Source organism: Rattus norvegicus, chromosome 16, assembly GCF_021556685.1.
Source record: "Rattus norvegicus strain SHRSP/BbbUtx chromosome 16, alternate assembly SHRSP_T2T, whole genome shotgun sequence".
NCBI lineage: Eukaryota > Metazoa > Chordata > Mammalia > Rodentia > Muridae > Rattus > Rattus norvegicus.
In genome coordinates this window covers 61,063,490-61,084,181 of record NC_141549.1, presented here as the reverse complement: position 1 = coordinate 61,084,181, position 20,692 = coordinate 61,063,490, and the positions used below count along the sequence as shown (strand labels likewise).

Genomic DNA, 20,692 nt, shown 5'->3' with positions numbered 1-20,692 from the left:
GTGCACTAAGTAGAGATACGTCATGGAGAAAAGCAGAATAAAGAGATGTATTCAGGGCTGGAGAGATGACTCAGTGGGTAAGAACACTGACTGCTCTTCCAGAGGTCCTGAGTTCAAATATCAGCAACCACATGGTGGCTCACAGCCATCTGTAATGAGAGCTGATGCCCTCTTCTGGTGTGTCTGAAGACAGCTACAGAGTATTTATATATAATAAATAAATAAATCTTTTAAAAATGTACTCAATATGCCCATGTTAGAGAGAAGAACAGATAAAGGGGACCATGCCCTAGTCTAACTTAGGGTATTGACAAGAACTTTAGGTTTAAGCAGAATTGGCCAAGGTACAAAAGGTATACATAACTCCATCATCATCTCTGGTTCTGGTTCATTAAAGTAGTCTGAGGAGAATGTAATGCTGTTATTACTTTTTCAAGATGATTGTTCTTCTCTAGGACACAGTTTCACTCATGAGAATTGCTTTCAGTTTTGGGGGAGAGGTGTTCTATCCAATGAGGATTTGTTCTTAGAATTCAAGGTGACTTAAAGTTTGGAACAATGACATATCTCTGTGCTTTCAGCCTTGAAGGAGGATGGGATTGTTCAGACAGGCACTTTTTCCATAATTTCATGCTGACTTGCAGAGGTAAGCAGGTGATCCAAAGTAAAAGAGACAGCTATAAAATGAAGGTAAAGATGCCAATTGTTTTTTTCTGTTTTAGTGACCTTGTGGGCCCAAGTAAGATGTCGGTGCTTTTTTTGTAGGAGGAGTTATTCTAGTGGGAAAGAGTGTGCTAGCTGATCAGAAATTGACCTGAATCTTACCCCAAGGACCATCTTAGCTAACCCACAAGCCAAGAGCTCAGTGTATTTTTAGCCACAGATGGGTGGGTGTCTCGGTTATGCAGTAATCATGCAGTGGTCCATCTCTGTGTTATACTTTCTAATATTATATGAAGGTCAACAGGAGGATCTCCAAATCTAAAGGAAGACTAGTGAACCTGAAATTATTACTTTTTTTTTACACTTTTTGGATATATTGACTCTACCTGTTACTACTTTAATATTTTCTTATTTATTTTTATTTCTATGTGTATGTGTATCTATGCTTGCAGGAGCCCAGAGGAGCCATAAGAGGATGACAGGTCCCCAAGAACTAGAATTACAGGTAGCCATGAGCTGCCATGTGGGTCCTGAGAAGTGAACCAAGGTCATCTGTAAGAACAATAAGTGCTCTTAACCTCTGAACCATCTTTCTAAACCTGTTACTATTTTAATTATTTAGATTGAATTCATAATTTAAACACTAGACAAAGGTTTTAAAAAGTGTTTGCAAAGGACATTTTGCAAAGCCAAGTTTACCCATTGGTCATCACCTGTATTAGCTTCTATGTAGGGAAGTCAGCAATGCTTTGCTCAATCGGTTCTCTTTAAAGAGTCACATTAGCTGCAATATAAAATAAAGTACAATGAAAATTGATCCAACTATTTACTGTCTTCAAGCAAAACACAAAGCTAGGAACACAAACACACACACACACACACACACACACACACACACACACACACCTAGAGTCAAAAGCTGAAAATCAAATTATCAAGCAAACAGATGCTTCAAGCAAGCTAGAATAGCACTTCTTGTAACCTAGAAGCTAGACTCCAGACAAGAACAATCAGAAGAGGTGAAGAGCACCACTACATATAAGTACAAAAGAACAAGTCATTAAGAGGACATTATTATTCTAAGTATTTATGTGCCAAGTCTTGGAATTGAAATTCCATAAAACAAACACCAAAAGGCATACAGACCATGTAGATGCAGACATAGCAATAACGATATCTCCAACACTGCATTGTCATACCTGAAATAGATATTTCAAGTACAAAATCAGAAACAAACAAACAACAACAACAAACCGTAGCTCTCAGTTGCATCACAGATCAGTTGGACTTAACAAATATATACAAACATTCTACCTTACAAAGAGCATTTATATATTTTCTAATATTGACCACATTGCAAGCAGTAAAGCAATATTTAAATAATATAAAAATCAAAACTAACTCCCTGCATTTTGCAGACACTGGAATAAAAACAAGAAAACTACTAACTTTAGAAAATACATAATTATTGGGACAGTGAATAATAACACACTTTTAACCAAACAGTGGATCAATGACACGGTATAGAAATGAATGAAATGGAGACTAAGCCACCCTACCCAGAACTGATCAGAAAGCTAATTCTTTGAAGATAAATAACACTGACTAACTCCTCACTGAACTAATTGAAGGTAGCAAAGACCCTAATTCTTGATATTATAAATTAAAAGGGAGTTGCTATAACACTTTAGTGAATCCCCCTCAACCCATCAGAGAATACTATGACAACTTGTATTTCACGCAGCTGGAAAATCTAAAAGAAATAGAGAATTTCTTATTGTTTATGCCTACTGAAACTCAAGCCAGAAGATATAAACAGTCTAAGCATACCCATGAAGAGGAAGGAGATTAGAGCAGTAAGTGAGTCTCCTACAAAGAAAACCATAGGACCAGATGGCCTCACTGCTAAATGCTACCAAACTTTCAAGGAAGATCTGATATCAACACTTCTCAAACACCTACACAAAATAGAAAGCAGATAAATAATATTGAATTCCTTTTGTGAATTCACAATACCCCTGATTCTAAAACCACATGAAGACACAAGAAAAATACAGATCAGTCTTGCTGATATAGAAAGATTAAAAAAAATCTTCAAAAACATACTCAGTAACCAAATTCAAGATAATAAAATGAAGAAAATCACACATGATGAAATATGGAAGATTGGTTCAATATATTCAGATCCTCATGGCCATTTTAATAGAAACAAATGATGGCAAAGATTGGCAAGAAAGTGGGAGCTGAGAATCTTTACCCAGTGTTGGTGGGGTATAAACTAACATGGTCATTATGGTAAATAGTGTAGAGATTCATAAAAATCAAAATGACGGGATGACCTGGGCATATGCCCTAAAAGTTCTGTGTCTTACTGTAGAGAGATCTTCACACCCCTGTTTCATCTGCTCTTTTCACAATAGCAAAGAATCATAATCATTTAGATATCCATCCACAGATGAGCAGATACAAAAATGCTGCAGCCAAATGAAATGGACTTTCATTCATCTAGAAAGAGAAATTGAAGTGAGGAAATTTACATAAAAGTGGATGGGACTTGGAAAACATTGTATTAAGTGATGCAACACTGACTGAGAAAGATGGGGTCAGGTAGTCTTCTCACATGTGGCTTCCAGCCTTCAACTGTTAAATGTGTGTACCCAGATGTAAGTGGGGATGGGTAATGACTAGGAGACTAGACAGGGTCCTGTGAGACTGAAAAAAAGTCCTCAAGGTAGCAGAGTGGGGAGGGCAATAGAAGGAAATGGAGGGAGATTCCTGGGGTGAATGGAATAGCAGGGAAATGGGGAGCAGAAAAGTTGGGAGGGATAGGAATCAACAAAAATCTCCTGATCAAAAATAAAAAAAAATATTAAGGAAAAGTTTTACTTTATAGGTGATTTTAAAAAAAAAGCACTCCCCCCCCCCAAAGGACCAACAGGTTAAAAAAAAAAAAAACACTGCTAACAAATGTGACAACTTGAGTTCAGTGTTTTGACCTACATTTTGGAGGGAAAGAAGCAACTTCAGCAAGTTGTACTATGGCTTCTACCTGTAGATTGTACACACACACAATGCACATGCACACACACACACACACACCGCGCGTGCACGCAAGCACTCATGCACTCACAAATACACATGCACATCTACATCTGCATACAAAGACGTAATTTGAATATGCTTAAGACCTTAGTAAAATATTTAATGTTACAAGATAAGAATTTAAAATGACTTTTTACTTTTATAACACCATCACTCATTTACACACTTTGTACATGGTCTGTCATATAATAGTCAAATAGCTGTGCCTGAAATGGTCTGACTGCAAACCAGCAATATAGTCCTTCAAGGAACATTCACCCTCTGCTGGTCTGGGCTCATATTTATTTTGCAAAGGTAATTTGACTTTAATACTGGGAATACAGGAACTTAGGTAGCATGCAGATAGTAATACATTTAATCTAACCAGCTTAAGGTTAGCATGCTCTGCTTTTAATTTTATGCTTATAACAACATGGCATTATATGTCATACAGTTGCCCCTTCGAATCTGCAGGGAAATGTTTCATTTTTTTTATTGGTTATTCTATTTATTTACATTTCAAATGTCTCCCATCCTGGTTTCCCCTCCACAAAACCCTAATCCCATAGCCACTCCCCTCTGCTTCTATGAGCGTGCTCTCCCACCCACCCACCCAGTTCCACCTCACTGCCCTAGCATCCCCCTATACTGGGGTATCAAGCCTCCACAGAACCAAGGGCCTCCTCTCCCACTGATGGCAGATAAGGCCATCCTCTGCTACATATGTAGCTAGAGCCATGGGTCCCTCCATGTGTACTCTTTGGTTGGTGGTTTAGTTCCTGGGAGCTCTTTGGGGGGGGGGGGTCTGGTTGGTTGACATTGTTGTTCTTTATATGGGGTCGCAATCCCTTTCATCTCCTTCAGTCAAACCCCTAACTTTTCCATTGAGTCCCCATGCTCAATCCCATGGTTGGCTGTGAGCTTCCATATCTGTATTGTCGGCTCTGGCAGAGCCTGTCATGGGACAGCTATACTGGCCTCCTGTCAGCAAGTGCTTCTTGGCATTAGCAATAATGTCTGGGTTTGATGTCTTCGGATGGGATGGATCCCTAGGTGAGCAATATTTCTAGGACCCAGTGTAAACATCAGACACAAATGTTCAAGACACTTCTACAGTGTGGCACAGTATTTGCATATGACATTCACAAATCTTCACAGGGTGAAGGGTAATGACTTTAAACCATTAATATATTTCAGAGAACAGAAAATGAACCCCTTGGCACCACTTCATGTGAACATACTCAGGGTATTAGCTGGCCTACAGAATACTCACATTTTGCATGTGGAAATTTCTGGATTTCTTTAAAATCTTCCTGTCTGCCGAAGGTGATACAAGAGTACAGAACTAAGTGTACTGTATTCTACGCTCTTTAATGGAGTGTCATACTACTCATCAATTGATTTTTGGTTTCTGTTTGTGTTGTAGAAATGCTGAAGCTATGGTTCTCTATCTGTTCAGCCTTACTTACAGCTAGAGTTGGCAATATGATCTAAGTAGGACCAAGAAAACCTTACCAGGATTCTGTTGCAGAGTGTAAGTTCTGGGCAAAATTTTGTTATCCTAATAACTTATTCACTGAGACTATAACAAAATGCTGGGGGTAGTTCATTTATAAGTTGCAGAGGTTTATTTCCATGTGAAAGTCTGAGCTTTATTTAACTGAGTGGTTCTATTATCTTGGGTCCCTGGTAGAGGGAACCCATTATGGCCTGACTGTGGGTCTAAGTCAACAACTCTCTTTGTGATCCATGAAACAGAGAGCAAGAGAACAAGAGGGAGACCCTGAAATGCTAAAATTCCCTTGGAGCACATACTACCAGGGACCAAAGGAAACCCCTTTTGACCAGTGGGACTTCAAAGGATTCTCTAGAGCCAAACCATAGCACTCATCAGTTCCAGTGTTCGAAGTCTTCTCACTTAGAACTGTGATCCCACTTCTTATTTTGAATGCATAAGTGGTGTCTATAGCTATGGCAGTCACACTGTGCCTATGGAGAATGTCAGTTGAATAGAAGGATGTTAATCCTGATATCCTTGAACTGATGAACAAGCAGGATTCCAGGGGAAAGAGTATTAGACTTGGCGTTTAGAAGCCTAGGTCAACAGTGATTGACCTTTTATTGAAATGCCTGAGAATCCGAAGGACTAACTCTTCTAGTAGCACATGGAAACGTATTCACTTAGATGCTGGCACAAAAGGTAAAAATCTAGACAGACAGCATCCCTAGAGGTTTCACATTCATAATGCTGATATAATATATAATGAACCAAAAGTAGGTTAAGATTAAAATGTTACTAAATTTACCAATGGAAAGACCACCTACAGAAAGTTCAATATGGCATTAATAAGAGGCTCGTGAAACCTTCATACAAGTCTTTGTGTTCCCAGGAATCAGTAGTAATCATCAAATTCTAGACTGGTGTCAGTTTGCTAGTCTCGATTTTATCATACTAAATGTAGCCTCAGAGTATTCAACTAATTTAATTTAAATCATGTCTTAGCTACTTTACTGCAACCCCAGAATTGTTCACAGAACTTACTAGAAAATGTAAAATGTTGCATTGTTTCAATTTTCATAGATGTGCACTTTTCTGTGTGGAATAAAAGATGCTACATGTGCATAATATATAAAAGCAATTGCACTTGTACAACCTACTTAAAAAAAACAGGTAGCTACTCATCTTCAAGGCCTCAAAATAATCATATAAAAATCTCATAATTGATATTTAAGTTTCCTAATGAAGCATTGCCAGCTATTCAGATAAGCTATTCAGATAAAATGTCCTGACAATATGCCAACTAAAATGAGCTACTTTTCAGTATTTAAAGGAATTTTCCACCTGGTTCTTTGTAACTTTAGTTTGGTAGCTGCAATCTGTGCTTTTGGCACACTGGGAGATGCGTCTTAGTTTCTAAAAATATATTGAGAAGAGAAACATATCCCAGAAACAAATTCCCACATATATAACCAAATGTGACAAAGGACTACACTCCTACTGAGATAATACTGAGCGTTTCTCAGCCTTCTATGAGGGCAAATAAATAAAGAGTAAATAAGAAAGGTCACCTTGGCTACAGATTTTAGAGAGGTGGCTGAGACCTGTACATGCCTGACTGTCCCACAGATTCTGATTTGTAAGGATTAGGACCCCCCACTCCCCATTAAGAATAAAAAATATCAAGTAAATAGAAATAAATTAACGATCGATTTCTCCCCCTGCCTCCCAAAAGCAGAATACATAATCTTTTTAACTTGTGAAGCATCTTGGCAGGGCTGTTGTTTTATCACAGTAATTCAGTTCTCTCTGGGAAGAACACAGTTGGTGTTGCTTGAGCAGATGGAGACAGTTTAATGTCTTATTTAACCAGAAATCAGACAGCAGGATCTGGATGAAGGAAAGCTGGATAGAAGGACTCAAACAATGAGAGGATTTTGTGTGCCCATACTGGCCATTCCTAAAACTGGCTGGTCTCTCCTCAAGACTTCAGAAGGGGTTGGTCTTCCAATACATGGGCTCATTCTTCTATCTTAAGTGGCAACGCTATTTGTCTGGAATGTGTCTTACTGGGAACTGCTTGTTTATCATAACCAAGGAGACTGGAAAATAGGCTCCAGAGGTCTCATCCCATGGCCAGAAGAGTATTATGCTAAGCTATCTCTCCAAGTTCAAAGATGAAAGATCTCCCTAATAAAGAAGTTAAAACTCAAGATGTACCAAAGTACAATTGTCCCCAAATATCCATGAGGGGTTGGTTTCACAATCCTGCTACATGTTAAATCTGCAGATACTAAAGGCCCTCTACAAAATGATATGATTTATACATACACATTTCCTTATGTTTTAAATAATGTCTACATTACTTGCAATGCTCAATATAATATAAATGATATATAGTTACTACACTGTAATATCTAGGAAAAATTGAGAAGAAACACAAACCTATGGGTGTTCACTCTGGATGCATTTTCTCCACAAGTAGATTATTATTATTATTATTATTATTATTATTATTATTATTTTATGTGTATGGCACTTGATGATGTGTAGGCTGCATTTATATCTTCATACCACATGCATGCTTGGTACACACAGATGCCAGAGAGGGCACCGTCCCCTGGAACTGGAGTTACAGACCTTTGCATCGTCACATGGAAGGAAAACATGTGATCTTTACTACTGAGCTATATCTGGAGCCCTCTTCACAAATAAGTTACCAGAATCCATGGGTGTGGAACCCATGAACACAGAGATACAACAATAGCCTTACAAGTTTGTTAAAATTCCCAATGCTTATCATTTATGGTCTTACCATAGAATATCATTTGCTTAGAGCAGCATTCCCCCGAGGAATCTCTAGCTCAGAAGTCCTTCAGGTCTCTGAGCTTCAAGCAAACCAAAATGACTAATTTTAGTACCACACTGTCTCTTATTCATAAAAGGAGTGAAGCGTGCAATTAGAAAAACAGATGAGGAAAATCCTAGCAAAAACCCCAGGAATATTTTCTGTATTCTTAATGTATTTTATCACAAATCATCCTATGGGTCACGTCAACCTTGACGTGGCCCCGCTTCTAACCTGGCATGCAACGTTTAATCATAGCCACAGGGTAGATCCCCTACCAAATGTGCTGAGGTTGCTAGAAAATGCACTTGCCCTTTACATGGTTATAGAGTAAAGGTGAGTTAATTAAAAAATGGGGATGCTTTCTATTCTTCCAATTTTCCTGCCCTTTTAAACAACCCAGGGAAGAGATAAGTTAATTAAAACGAGAAGGTAGTTTCCACCCTCCTAATTTTCCTAGAGGTTAGAGACGTGCTCATTATTTTCTGTGAGAACACGGACCAGTGCTACTTCTCTGGTTGTTTCTTCTCTGCAATGCTGAAAGAATCATTCTCCCTGCCCATAGCCTGTGGTTCACAGAAACATGGTCCTCAGTCCTGCCTTGAAAAGTCTGTGGCAGATACTATGTGTTAGAAAACTTTTACAGCCTTCCGGTGCGTTTCTGGCCTCTGGAAGGCTTGCTGTGTGGAAGACTGCAAATGTAGACAAACTTAGCCCACCCCTTTGGGCTTATTGGCAGGACTTGCCCATATTTTCAGACCTATGCTTGCTGACCTGCCTTGGCAAAGGCGACAAAATGGAATCATGAAATGCCACATGCATTGGATTCCTCATCTGACTGGACACTAAGGAGATGAAACCATTACAAGTTTACTGGGTGATGTCCTATTTATTATTAGCTTAAGTAACAGTCAGACCCAGTCTAGAAGACCTAAAAAGTGATAACCACAGACAGTTAATCCGGATGAGGTCATACTCATAAGGCTTTACACTGATAAGAAGAGCTACAGACAATTACATAATGCGGAGAGGAGAAGTAGTCTTCTTTAAGGACAAGTCAGATAGTTTAACCAGCCGCATAAGGTCAGCTGCATGAAAAACACTAAGTGATATCAGCAGGCTGTATTTATGTTTATTTACATAAATGAAACAATGTAATTAAAAAATAAGAGAACATGAGTTTGAGGAGTAGGAGGGACATGGAAAGAGCTGGACAGAGGAGGGAAGATATGTTAAGGCAGTGCCCATCCATGAAATTCTCCCTAAAAAAAGAAAAATAGGAATCATCGATAAAAACGGACAAAAGCTTTGTCTTTGTTTGAGATGTATTTGCATATCTAGGTCACATCCATTTAAATACAGGAGGAAAGGATGAACCAAAAGCCCTTTGAAATTAATAAGAGAATTTGGTTTGTCGCCTACCCAAAGCAGGGCCTTCTAGGTGATGGAAGCTAGTAGTGATTTCAGTGGTCTCTGCACAAGAGCCACTTAGTTAAGTCCAGCCTGATTGATAGAAAACCTGGGATTCAATAGAGAAACATCAGTATATTTTACCCATACCACCAAGTACTGAGAACGGCGAATGCAAAACAAAACTAAACAGGAAGCCATGTCACTCACAGCTCCTGAGGGGCCTGACACGTGCTCCACAAACACGTTCAGAACTAGAAAAACGTAACTGGCTGTCACTACAAAGGCTTAGTCTTATGCTATTTCTCTAGAATAATCTATAAGTCAAGCAATCCCACCTGTCTTCAAAATGAGTCTGTTAAATAAGGAAAAATATTCTAAGCATCAAATGAAGGGATAAAATATTCAACCAAGATGAGGGGAAAGAAAAGAAGCTTAGAAGAACTTTCATTACTACATAGTCGAAACAACTGTAATCCAGTGAAATGTAGTCAGTATGCAAGAAGATACCAGGATCAACGGAACAGAGCGGAAGTGTTTCCATCCTATGTGTGCCAATGATGCACTGATTTTAAGATATGCAATGGGTTTGATACAAGTATTTCTGCCTTCTCAGACAACTGCACAATATAACTGAAAAAATAAAATAAAGCAACAGAAACAAAAGTAAGTTTTAGAAACAAAAGAAGCTCCATACAAGTACAGGCTGTCTTTAACTAATTATGAAATACAAATGGGCTAAATGGCAACTATACACCAAGTGCAGAGTTTGTATGAGTACAATATATAGACAAAGGGAATCTTGCTGTCTCTTTCTCTGTCTCTGTCTCTCTCTGTCTCTCTGTCTCTGTCTCTGTCTCTCTGTCTGTCTCCATCTCTGTCTTTCTCCATCTCTGTCTCTCTCTGTGTGCCTGTGTGTGTGTGTGCCTGTGTGTGTGTGTGTGTGTGTGTGTGTGCGCGTGTGCATGCGCGCGCGTGCGCACACGCACATGCAGAGTTTTGGAAATGTTCGTGTGTGTGCAAGTGCATGTGTATACACGCATAAGTGTATGCACTTGCATGTGAAGACAGAGACCACTCTCAGTACTGTTCATTAGGCACTGCTTGCCTTCTTTTGAGACAAGATCTCTCACTGGGTCCTGGGAATCACAGCTTAAGTTAGGTTGGTGACCAGTGAATCCCATGAATCCTCCTCCTTTCTTTCTCCCTTTCCAGTCACAAGCAAATGCATCCATCACACTGAGCTCCTCACATAGCTACTCATCTGGTTTGAACTCAGATCTTCACTCTTGTGCAGCCATTATTTATGTACTGAACAATCTCCCCAGCCCTGAATAACTCTGTACAAAGTGCAAGTCTATATGAATTCCATGCATGTGCAAACAGATGAAAATTTCTTACAAAGAAACTAGCTTCTATGAATAAAAACAAGAGTTGGAAGATAAAAATTTAAGAAACTAAAATATTTAAATGGATAAAACTATATGAAGAATTATAATAATCAAATTACAAGTATATAATATAGTGATCTATATACATTTTCCCAGCTCTTCCCATTTACTCTTCAGAACAACCCTCTTAGTTTGAATCTGTTTTCCTCAGTTTGAGCTATATCACAGAACACCGTAATATGAGAGAGACCTTGTAGACGATGGGACATTTGTTTGTCACCATTCTTGAGTTAGGATACTAACACCATCAAGCTCTCTAAGGAAGGCTGTCTATGGGCTGTGTACTGCCAACTTTTTGTGTCCTCACGGGGAGGAAAGAGAGTCAATTTACTTTGCAAGATGCGATAACTGGGAACACTAATCCCATTTGTGAGAACACCATCTGTGTGACCCAGTCACCCCTAAATACCAGCACACTGCAGAAGAGGACTTCAGCATACGGATTTGGAGCAACAATCACTCTATTTACTTCAATCCTAAGCCCATTTACATCTCTGTCCTTATTGTACAACTCCAAGCAACCGGTGTGGGTCTTCATTGCTCTTCATGGAAAGACAAAGTTATTCTTAAATTTGAACTCTTTAATGATGATGCTACTTCTCTCCCTTGTCTGCCTTGAAGTTCCCTTCTATGAATTGACCCTAGCTTCACCATTGTTTACTCTCTCACTTCCACCATATGTTCTGATTGTGACACTTTATTTTTTCCAACTTGAAATTGGATTGTTTTCTCAGGTAGTAAATTTCCTCATGACATTTCCCTGACCCAAGATCAGGTATAATCTCACCTATCTGTCCCTTAAGACTTTCTCAAACTTTCTGTGTTTAGTAGTGTGTAGTCTGGTTAAGGTGGGTACCTTAAGAACAGAACATTGCTCTTATCTCTGAAGTATGTAGAAAGGAACAACTGTTTGAGCTATATCTCTTGAGCCCGATAAGCTAGTTGAAGAAAAGGGAAGATTTTGTTGGATTTAATGAGTATATTCTGCTCAGAAAATTTCAGTGGCATTTCCAGAGACCATATTCCAAACTTTTAGCATGGAATTTGAAGTTAACACAATTTACTATTCTAGTCTTTTATAGTTATACATCTGCACTTGAATTCTTTCCAACTTAATTATTCATATTCCCTCAAATCGGTATGTCTTTTCAACTTTTCTGTAGTTGTAATTTCGACTTTCTTGCTATAGTGTAATTTTCTCAAGGTCAAGGACTGTGCCTTGCATATTTCAGTATTTCTATGGCTAAAGTGAGCACTGCAACAGTAGGGACTCAAAAGTATTTCTTGAAGAAATAGCTGCCATTCCAGTAATCTCTTGTGTCTTTACACCATATTCTATGCTTCAATTAACATGAGTTGTCTGTTTGCTGAAGCTAAGTTAAAAAAACTACATTGATTTGAGTCTTCCGAGTCCACTCTACTTTTCAACTACAAGCACACCATTTATCACTTTAATCTGGGAGGTTGTAGAACATGATATCACCTGGTATTGAAGTTTCATATGACTTAGATATATCTTCCAGCATGTGATAAAAGTACCTTGAGAAATAAATCATTGCCAACATGTCTTCATTTCCTATGACTGTCCAATGATACTTCTCTACTCAACTGTATTTCCGTGACCACACGTGGTTCTGCAACCTCTATAAACAAGGAACACATTTTGTGAATTCTTTTTCTTATGATCAAGGTTGTTTTATTTTTAAAATTACTTAATATGTGTATTGTCCCTCTCACGAAGCAAAGGTAAGCATAGAACCCAGGGAAACCTGTACACTATCAATTTCTTTATTCATTTAATATTGATGCAGTGATTAAGGAAAGCATATATTTGCTGAGTAAAAATACCACTTGATGAACTTTTACTGATGAAAGGTTACAGAGTAATTTTAAGGTTTTGTACACAGTTGGCTCTTTACTTGTATTCAATACAGTTTACCTAAATGCTTCCACATGTCCGTGTATTTTTCAACTTTCTCTACATATATATGTGTCTTATTACATATATTATTACTGTTATTTAACAACTGAAACCAGCAAAACCTTTAAAAACTAATTATTTCTACTAAGGATTCTATCTTAATTCCTGCATTGAAAAACCTTTCAACCTATCCATGGCCATATCTTGTAGATGTTTATTGTATTAATATGACAAGACATGATCTTTGGCATATAAGAACATTTAAATGTTTATTTATATAATCCTAAATGACATAAATGATATTTTAATATTTTTCTGTATAATTGTAAGATGGTAAAGTTTTTGTCCAAGAAGAGGTTAACATGCACGCTGCCAACATACATTAAAGACAGGAGGAATCAAGAACGTAATATGCTTTCCGCACTCGATTCTGTGGCTTTGGCCAAGATGTAAAACTAGTTTATATCACCAGTTTTATTAAGCATTTTGGTTTATCCATCTGAGACTATATTTGAAAATATAAGTGTTGACTTTGCCAAACGACTATGGTGATGTGCACTCTCTAAAAGGAATTGAATTTAAAAGTGCAGAAATTTTATGATCGGCTGCACCAACTGCTTATAACAAACTGCCTCTGAGACCTCCCGTTCTCCAAAATGCTAATGAATGCTTCATTCAAACAAAGAAAAATAGCTTGACCACCTGTATTTGAAAATTGCTATTTGTTACCCTTTGTTTCAAGAAAGCCATGATTTCTTCAATGAGGAACATAAGTCTGTTCATCAAAAAGGCATGCTTGACTTTTCATCATACCGGGTTTACAGAACACATTGCTTCAAGTGATCTCTCACCCTGTAAAAATTTGTGCTATCTTTAACAAGGGAAGGAATTAATGTCTATCCACACCAACTCTGAGTACTTTGGACTAGACACTTAAAAAAATAACCTTTAAAAAGCAAAGGACTCATAAAGGTTCAAGGACTTAAAATAACCTTTAAAATCAAAAGATTAAAAATGGATCAAGGACTTACTGTCAAACATAACATTTAGAATGCAAATTAGAAGCATTGTCTGCATAAATTATGTTGTGGAAGTTGATTTTATAAGTTGGTGTGATATCTGAAGTCTTTTTGGTCCCTCCGGTACTATACACCATGCTGGAGCACTAATTTTCTCAATGCTTCCCTTGTGGCCAGAGGAAATAATGCTCAACTCAACATACTGAATTCAGTTCCAGGATGTAATTTACACACTGGGATAATCTGGAGGAACACAGATTTTTCCCTCAAATCTATAAAACTTGGAATGATTCACAAAGGACAAACTACCAAGCTGCCCAGATTAACAACCAACATTCTAGTGAAAAACCTTGAAGTTCTTCTCTTATAGCAAATGACATTGAAGCTTTGAAAGACACATAAAATATTTTATTAGATTTAGTAAGATTTCATAATTTATTAAGGAAGTTCCAGTTTATTTTATTGTGCATTTTAGACTTAGGAAAATGCCAATGTTTGGCTTTTCGGTTAGTGATATTTTTAGTACTATTAATGATATTTAATTTGAGACTAGATTGATTTCTGTCTATTCACAATGGGAATGACATTAGAAAGTTAATGGTTTACATGGAATTGGATACAGAAAAAGTGTAGTCCTATTCTGAACTCTAGGATATGGAAAGGATATAAATGTAGAAGAAAATTTCATGTAGTCATACAAAGATTTGTGTTTTACTCTTTCCCTCTACTGCACTAGTTTTCATAAAAGTGGTGGAAATTTCTGTGTGGATTCTATTTAAAGACAATTTTTAAGAGTGTGGATTTTTCACTTCTTTTCTGTATTATCTGTGTTCAAGCACACCATAGCTTCCTATTCTTAGCATCATTATAAGTAGTTTATTAGCTGAACCCTTCTGATTCTGGTTTATTAAAATAGGAAAACTCACACAGTATGAAAACATTTGCTGGTGATTCTGATTTGTCTTCTAAAAGATGGGCCAGATGACATTTTATACACTGCCACTGCTAAAAAATTTAGGATACGTTTTTCCCATGAATGCACTCTTTAAAATTTAATAGATACACTGGTGATTTGTTTTAAAAACTATCTGGATTGCACTCTTCGTATCCTCTCTGAAAAACAAACAAACAAAACCCAAATAACTAACAACAAAACATCTTTAGCAACCCATGTTTGGCTTTAGATCAAGCTATACCTCTTTAGAGCACCTCAGAAGGGCAGTCTTAATTTGAATTTTTATATTCTGGCTATGTAGATGAAAAGGAAAACAGAGAATGTGAAATAATAAATTTCTGTAGGTTTTTGTATCAGTGAGCTAGTCAGGACCAAGGGTATCTCTTCTGCTAGAGCAAAAGCATTAGGTAAAATTGTCCTTTCACAGGCTGCAGGCTATCTAGGCTCTTGATGACTGGGTATCCCAGACTACTCTTAGACCGAGCCTACCTGGTGAAGTACTTTACCTCCTTCCTCATGGACTTGGTTTGTGACAAGACCAGCCCATAGTGGGAAAGCTCAAACCATACATTGGAGGCAGTAATTTGTCTTCCAGAAGCATGGGTCTGACAAGCTAAATTCGGGGATAACAGTTTAAGAAATCATGCTATATTCCTGCCCTGTTTCTGGCCTTCTGATTTTCTCTTCCTTTAATAAAATCCACATGTTTTGACACTGAGGAAAAACTCAAAAAGGATGCTTTCCATTACAAAGGCATGGGCATTAGTCAAAATCCATGTGTGGAATAAAGGCAAAAGTCTGAGCAATTACTGAAGTAAAAAAAATATAGTAAGAACCAGATAAAAGACTTCCAAAAAATTAGAGGAATAGCTACAGTTAGCACTCCAAGCAGGGAAGATAGTGCACCTACTAACTAGGAGGGGAACAGGCAGAACTGTAAGATCTGAGTGATTCTTTGCTTAAGAAGATGTGAAACTTAAAACTACGAATGCAGTAAACATTCTGAGACAGCATGGACAATGTCTTGATGCTTCTTCTAGTCCGAGACTAGAATAAGAGTTCCTTGTGACATATAACAACCATGCAAGGTAGCTCAAATGTTGTTAAGATTTGCCTGGGAAATGGATTGTTACCCTAGAGATAAAATATGGATGCGTTTAATATAAAATAACAGAAAATAAATTTTACATGCTTACAATAAACACTTAGAGGACATTGAAGATGTGCTTCGTGGAAAATGTTTAATTTTTAAGATTCGGGCGAAAACTCAGTTTTTATCTTTGAAAATAATAAAACATTATTCATTCACTCTCATATATATAAATATACATATACATGACTTTTTCTCTTATATATTCAAAATATGCATAATTTTTAGAAGAACTATAATGCTAATAATTTTATAAGATCTATCTTTGATTACTTTCCATTTGAATTATCTTTATAATATACACCATTTCCACGAAAAAGTTATACTTTTTTAATGTGCATATAATAGTATAATGAATATACTATATTTGAGATCTGTCCATGCCTATTTCCTGTGCCCTGGACTACTCGCTGCCTGACCTTAGGGTTTCGCGATAAGACAGACTCCACGGGTTGGTGAGAATCAGCTCAGCAAGCTCTCCAAACACTGCTCCAAGCTCCTTTAATACCCTCCACCCATGTCTCCTTTGGTCCAAAGAAAGCATCTCTTCTAAACGTCAGTTCCTGATTGGCTGGCATTGCCTGCTCCAGAAGTCCTTGGTCTCTCAGGCAGTCCTCCATTAGGTCCTTCTGTAGGAGATGCTTTTGCAGCTGCGCGAAGCAGCTCTGCTGTTCCTGCTACACATACCTTTATGTTGTATACAGTAGAAACTTATATCACACAGCATAGCATTTCATTTCCTAGATATTCCAAGTTTCCTGCCCCCCCCATTTTGTGAAATAGGTTAAAGTTTACAATAAAATTGTATTTCTGACATCTCTTAGTGATCTACGAAGTTTATCAACTTTCTCCCATTTATGCTGAATGTGGCCTTTGGTGGTTACATTGAAACCCCCTTTAGGTTAATGCAGGTATGTGTGTAGCGGGGAGGAGGGTCATTGCTACTTTTGTGCTTTGTAAATGGGAGAAGCAGTAACTCCAGGTGTAGGACTGAGAATCCCACAGAGATAAGCAGAATTCATTCTTCCTGGTGAACAAAGTCTAATCTTCCTCTAGTGTATTCTACCATTCATCAGAAACTACTTTTCTACTTCCTAGTCTCTCAGGAGCCCTATACTAAAAATAACCCCTGATATTTTACTGAACAATTGCTGATGCATGATTTTAATTGCAGGAGTAATTTTTTTAAAAGACAAGATTTATTGCTTAACAAATGCTAATCAATGCTATTCCTTCTGTTGCTGTCTTAAAAGCTATAACTAACAATATAATAATGAGTATATGGCAAGGAGCATAATGGTTTTTACTCATGTCTCCCCTCAAAGGGCAGGAAAGTCATTGGTTTTGATTCTATGTAAGAATTTAGAAAAGGTTACATCATACTTTGGTCTTGCCTTGTTAAGTCTAGATTTCACTACTCCTGAAGTATATGCTTTTGCAGGAAGAAGCACTTACCCCTAAAAGGTAAAATAAATAAATAAGTAAATAAATAAATAAATAAATAAATAAATAAATAAATAAATAAATATGACTATGAGTTTTGGAAAAACATGACTTAGTGGTTAGAGAATAACCCAGGTATGTAAGGCTTGCTCTTCTTGACTCCAAATCCAAATGTCTTCTGACATCATCTTTTGAACTTTCAGGTTTAAAAATGCTAAAGTATAACCTATATCTAATATGCCATCCTTGATAAATTTCTAGAAGTGCCTTCATCTAGTTAATGAATTGAGTTACATGGGGTAAGGCAAAGGGTGTGGCATCCAGTAAGCTGGAGGTGGAACCAATAGGTATGCTGTTTAGGTGGATCAGTCTTAATATGTCCATGGGGCAGAATTCCTTTGGTTCTGCATTTTCATTGTCAGTGGTGACAGAGAGGAGACACCTATTTTGGATGGTCTAGTTCTATGTAAAGAGTACTGAAACCCATCTCATTACTCTGAAATCAATAACTTGTTTGAAAACCATTCTCTAGGCGCCTTGACACTTACACTTGTTTTGCTGTCTTTGTTACAACCTTTTCATAGATGTTGGTATAGTCAACAGTCTTTGAAGATAAAGGGCATATATCTGCCTGGATAAAAGAGCAGCATGTTTCATAACTAATATAATAAAGCTGTCATTCCATTAGCTGCTCTATGGACACTTAGCAAGAATTATGCCTGGCCCCCAATCAACAGCCAACACAAAGGAAGGCCCAGTACACAATGCCATTTAGGGATCAGATTTTATTCTGTAATATGAGTGAAACATGAGATGGCTCAATCCTTGAGATAAATGCCAACTTGGGCAAAACCTGGATGGTGTCTTCATCTGAAGCAGAGAATAGCCACATATTATGTAGATTTCTCAATACCCATAGGTTGAGAAAAAATTATTGATATTTTAAGCTTATAAATCTAAATGTAATTTATGAAATAGCAACCACCAGCTCCAGCATCATCGACAAAGAAACGTTTCCTGCCTGAATTTCACTCCTGAAAGTAGATGGCCACTAAAAGATAGGGGAAACTGCGTTAGGGACTTAGCTCAGCGGTAGAGCGCTCGCCTAGCAAGCGCAAGGCTCTGGGTTCGGTCCCCAGCTCCGGAAAAAAAAAAAGATAGGGAAAACTTCAAATTAGTAGATAGAGAACAAAGCAGAACAAAACGAGAAGGAGCGATGTGTAGTGAAATGGAAACAAAAAATTACTAAGAACTAACGTCATTAATCAAAAGTGTAATATAAACAAATCTTCATCCAAACAGGGAAAATATAAAAAATGACCCAAATGAATGAAATCAGATATGGAAGGAATGACATTACAACAGCTATCAATGGAATTCAGAAAATCAATTTGATGTATTAAAACCTGCACACTTATAGTTCACAAAGTGGGAAAATCTAAGGAGGAAAAGAAGCTGTAGAGGCATATGGCCTACCTAAGTCAATTCTAAATAAAATAAACAATTTAAATAGACCTATAGCTAACAATGAGTTTGAAGTTTCCCAAGTGAAGGGTCCATGTCCAGATAGAGTCATCATTGAATTCTACCACACAACTAAAATGAACCAACACTACTACCACTTCATAAAACTGGAAGGGAAGGAATCCTCCATGCTTTATGATGCTAATACTCCTCTAATGTAAATATAGATATAGACAGAATGATAACAAAAACATGAAGAAAAAAAAACCTTAGCTTTGTGCAGTGGCAGTATCATAGTCAATGAGGTTTATTCAAGGCATGATAATTGCTAATTGAAAAAACTTGACTTTATGTCGATGTCCCTGGTGAATACAGATATAAAATGTTGCAATAAATTAGGTTTAAACCCAATTAGGAATCTAACCAAAAAGAACATGTGTAGTTTAACATAAAATCAGTAAGTGCAATACTGCACATAATTTATTCAAGGAGAACATGATTATCACGATAGATACAGGATAGGCTTTTAGCAAAACTCAAGCATTAAGTTATGATAAAACCCTAATGAGACTAGGAATAGAAGGAACCTATCTCAATGTAATATAAGCTGTGTATGAGAAACTAATAGCCAGCATTATGTGAAATATGCTAAAATAGCAAATCATTTCCTCTAAAATGTACAGCAAGACAAGAGTCTCTATTTCACTCTTAATCCATATAGAACTTAAAGACTTACACTTTAAGACACGTGAAAGAAACCAAAGTGATAGAGATGAGAAGGAAATAAACACATAATCTTTATTTGCAGATATACAGTTCTGTATATAAGAAACCCTAAATGTTCAACCAGGAAACGGTTAAAGCCAATAAACACAGAAGCAAAATTACAGGACACAAATTCACATGCAAAAATCAGTAACTTTCATAACAATCACAAATGCATTGTAAAAGAAATCAGGGAAATGATATTATTAATAATATTCTCAACAAGCCAAACAATTAACCAAAATTGGAATAAACCTCACCAAGGAAGCAGAAGACATACACAATAAAAACTTTAAAACACCGAAGAAAGAAATTGAAAAATACTCTAGAAAATGAGAAGATAGTCCATGTTCCTGAATTGAGAACTATTATTGTAAAAATGGCTATCTAATCAAAGTCAAGTCGTAGATTCAAAGCAATCCTTATCAACATTGCAATGTTATTCTTCAAAATAATAATTTAAAAGTATTAAAATTTATGTGGAATCGCAAACAGGCAGAGCAGGCAAAACAACCCAAAGTAAAGAGTAATTATGGAATTACCACTGTTCCTGATTTCAGTTTCTACTACAGAATGTAAGTAACAAAAACAGAATGGTTCTTGTACAAAAACAGACATACACATCAGTAAAAGTTGAACAGAGGACCCAGGTATAAACCCATGTAGTCTTAGCCACACAATTTTTGACACATGTACCAAAATCATACAGTAGAGAAATGTAGCTTCTTCAGCAAATGGTTCTGAGAAAATTGGAATACAAATGTAAAAATGTGAAACTAGATCCATGTTTCTCACCCCATATAAGAATCAATCCCAAATGAATCAAAGATCGTTATGTAAATCCTGAAATTCTGAAACTGTTAGAGGGGAAAACATTTAAAGATATAATAAGCATAGACAAAGACTTACTGAATAGGGTTTCAGTTCTCAGGAGATAATGATGACAGGAGAGACCTCATGAGATTAAGACGGCTTGTGCATCAAAGCCTGCATGGGTCTCTCCAGTTCCTTGGCATATATAGTA

General features: G+C 37.1%; 1 protein-coding gene and 1 pseudogene; one reads left to right on the top strand and one right to left on the bottom strand.

Annotated features, from left to right (window-relative positions):
• The window catches only part of Erich1 (glutamate-rich 1), a gene marked incomplete at its 5' end in the record, with an annotated part of 52,793,804 nt that overhangs the window by 22,580,182 nt on the left and 30,192,930 nt on the right, over positions 1–20,692 (bottom strand).
• On the top strand, positions 19,175–19,306 carry LOC120097637 (U4 spliceosomal RNA; annotated as a pseudogene).